This window comes from Chrysochloris asiatica, unplaced genomic scaffold (genome assembly GCF_000296735.1).
Source record: "Chrysochloris asiatica unplaced genomic scaffold, ChrAsi1.0 scaffold00072, whole genome shotgun sequence".
In the NCBI taxonomy this organism is placed as follows: domain Eukaryota; kingdom Metazoa; phylum Chordata; class Mammalia; order Afrosoricida; family Chrysochloridae; genus Chrysochloris; species Chrysochloris asiatica.
In genome coordinates, this window is record NW_006408590.1 from 7,524,874 (window position 1) to 7,528,642 (window position 3,769).

Consider the following 3,769-nt stretch of genomic DNA (forward strand, 5'->3'; position numbering starts at 1 on the left):
TGATCCAAGAAGAATGAAGTCCTTGACAACTTTAATCTTTTCTCTGTTGACAAGAATGTTGTTTATTGGTCCAATGGTGAGGATTTTTGTTTTCTTTACATTGAGATGCAATCCATACCAAAGGCTGTGCTCTTTGATCTCCATCAGTCTGACCCATAGTGACCTAGTATAGGGTTTCTGAGGAGTTACTGGTGAGTTTGAACCATGACCTTGCAATTCAAACTGACCTTGTAATCAAACGCTTATCCTACAGTGCTGTACTAGGGACACAACTCAAAATGAGATGAAAAAGCTGCAAACATCCATTAATAATCAAAATGTAGAATGTATAAAACATGAATCTAGGAAAGTCGGCATCTGTCAAATATGAAATGGAACACAAAAATGGCAATATCTTAAGCATTAGTGAGCTGAAATGGACAGGTATTGTCTATTTTAAACCAAACAAACATAATGGTTTACTATACCTTGGAAGACAAATTGAAGAGGAATGGCATCATATTCGTCCTCAAAAAGAACATTTCAGTATCTACCTTGAAATACAATGTTGACTATGGCAGAATATCTATATGCCTACAAGGAAGACCAGCTAATATGACGATTATTCAAGTTAACTCACCAACTATCAAAGCAAATGATGAGGAAATTGAAGAATTCTACCAACTTCTGCAGTCAAAATTAATCGACTATGCAATCAAGATACACTGATAATTACTGGTGATTGGAATGTGAAAGATGGAATCAAAGTAGTTGGAAAATATGGCCTTGGTAATAGAAATGATACTGGGGATCGCATGATAGAATTGTGCAAGACCAATGCCTTTTTAATATCAAATACCTGTTTTCAGCAATGTAAGGTGCTGTGGGTCAATGTGCTGAGCTTCAAAGTCGGTTTAAACGACAAGGGTCAAATCCGACTTGACAGCACTTAACAACAACAATGCATGTGGACTTTGCCAGGTGGAATACCAGGAATCAAATTGACTACATCTGTGGAAAGAGACATTGAAAAAGTTCAATATCATCAACCAAAATAAGGCCAGGGGCCAACTGTGGAACAGACTATGAACTGCCCAAATGAAAGTGCAGGTTGAAGTTGAAGAAAATTAAAACAAATTTGTTGTTGTTGCTGTTCAGTGCCGTTGAATCTGTTTCAACTCATAGTGACCCTATATAGGGTATCTGAAGAACAGCTGGTGGGTTTGAGCTGCTGACCTTGTGGTTTGAAGTCCAGTGCTGATCCTACAGTGCCAACCAGGCATTTGCAAGAGCCAAAATAAGACAGTGATTATATTCCACCTAAATATAAAGACCATCTTAAAAATAGATTTGACACACTAAGCACTAATGACTTAGTCGTGGGATGCCATCAAGAACATCACACAAGAAGAAGCAAATGGTCATTAAAAAGACAGGAAAGAAAGAAAAGACCAGAACGTGTATCAGAAGAGACTCTAGAATGTGGAGTAGCTAACACAACTGGAAGAAAGGGTGAAGTTCAAGAGCTAACCATCTTATTTCAAAAGACAGCTCAAGAAGACAAAGTAAAATACTATGATGAAATGTGCAAAGACCTGGAGTTAGAAAACCAAAAGGGAAAACAAACTCAGCATTTCTCAAGATGAAATAACTGAAGAAAAATATGTAAGCCTTGAGTTGCAAGGTCAGTAGTTCAAAACTACCAGACATTTTGTGGGAGAAAGATTAGGCTTTTTGCTCCCATAAAGATTTACAGCCACTGAAACTCTATATGAAATCTCTGTGAGTCATAGGTGACTCCACGGCATACCACCACCACAACCATGGGCAAAATAATGAAAGATGTAGGAAGCATCAAAAGAAGATGGAAGAAAAATACAGAGTCACTGCACCAAAAGGAATTTGTCGACTTTCAACCATTTCAGCAGGTAGCTAATGATCAAGGACCAATGGTTTTGAAGGAAGAAGTCCAAGTTGCACTGAAGGAATTAGAAAAAAACAAGACTTCAGGAATTGATGGAATATGATAAGCACTGGACCGCAAACTACTAGATCCATGGTTTGAACCCGCCAGCCACTTCACAGGAGAAAGACGAGGCTTTCTGCTCCCTCATAGATTTAAAGTCTTGGAAACTTGACTATACTTAACAACAAAAACAGTGTTGGAAGCATTCACCAGGCTATGCTAAGAAATATAGAAGATAGCTGCTTGGCCAACTGACTGTAAGAGATTCATATTTGTGCCCATCCCAAAGAAAGGCGATCCCACAGAATGCAGAAATTATCTAACAATATTATTATCACATGCAAGTAAAATTTTGCTGAAGATAATAAAAAAAAAATTATTACAGCAATACATCAACAGGAAGCTGCCAGAAATTCAAGGAGGATGTGGAGGGGTCTGAACCTGGGGAGTGAAAGCAAAAGCCCAGGCAGCGAACAGGGAGACCAAAGACCTTACAACTGTAGGAGCACGGCTAAGCCTTGTGGGGTGCAACTGAGTGTGATGCCCGTAAACAGGTGGATGTCTTCCAGGAGCCTGAGGAATTCCTCTGCAGATTCTTGCCACAGAAGATCACATACCTGAACCAGCTTTTGAAAGAGGGCTCCTTCAATGTAGCTGACCTGACATCCCTCCGGGCCCCACTGGATATCCCTATCCCAGATCCCCCCGCTCATTATATAATGAGATGATGAGACGGAAACAGATAAGCAAAAGAAGAAAGAAGCCCCTAAATGTGGCTTTCTCCCTGGAAATGAGAAGGAGCTGCCCTGTTTGCCCTAGTTAAACCAGAAGTCGGGACTCTAAAAGAGTAATGCAGTCTAGTGATCACATGAATCCAGCATCTGATCCCCAAGATTGAGGATGGAAATGATTTGGGGGTGGCAATCCAGGAGAGAGGGAATGCAGTCAAGACCAAAGTGGAAGCCTTCCAGACAATCATTTCCAAGTACTTCTCAGAACGTGGGGATGCAGTGGCCAAGGCCTCCAAAGAGACCCATGTGATGGATTACCAGGCCTTGGTGCATAAGCAAGATGAGGCAGCCTATAGGGATCTTAGGGCCATGGTGCTGGACCTGAGGACCTTCTATGCTGACATTTATCATGTCATTATCAGCAACCTGGAGAAAATTGTCAATCCAAAGGGTGAAGAGAAGCCATCTATATACTGAACCCAGGACTAGAAAGGAATAAATGACCTGCACTCAGTGTCAAAAAAAACAAACAAAAAAAGATGATGTGGAGCTAGGATTATTATTGTTGATATTCGATGGATCTTGGCTAAAACCATAGAATACCAGAAAGATGTTTACTTGTGCTTTATTGGCTAAGCAAACTGTGTAGAGCATCGCAAACTATGGATAACATTGTGAACAATGGGTATTCCAGAGCACTTAATTGTGCTCATGAGGAACCTGTACTTAGAACATAACAAGAGGATACTGAACAGTTTAAATTCAGGAAAGTTGTTTGCCAGGGTTGTATCCTTTACCATGCTTATTCAATCTGCATGTTGAGCAAATAATCCAAGAAATTGAATTATATAATGAAGAACATGTATCACGATTGGTGGAAGATTTACTAACAACTTGCAATATGTAGATGATACAACCTTGCTTGCTCAAAGCAGAGGATTTAAATACTTACTTATGAAGATCAGAGATTACAGCCTTTAGTATGGATTGTATCTCAATGTAAAGAAAACAAAAATTTTCATAACTGGACCAATAAATAGCATCATGATAAACTGAGAAAAGATTGAAGCTGTCAAAGACTTCATTTTGCTTG

General features: G+C 39.6%; 1 pseudogene; it reads left to right on the forward strand.

The window, feature by feature from the left end:
* Positions 1–2,368: 2,368 nt before the first annotated feature.
* On the forward strand, positions 2,369–3,153 carry LOC102837224 (annotated as a pseudogene).
* Positions 3,154–3,769: the final 616 nt, after the last annotated feature.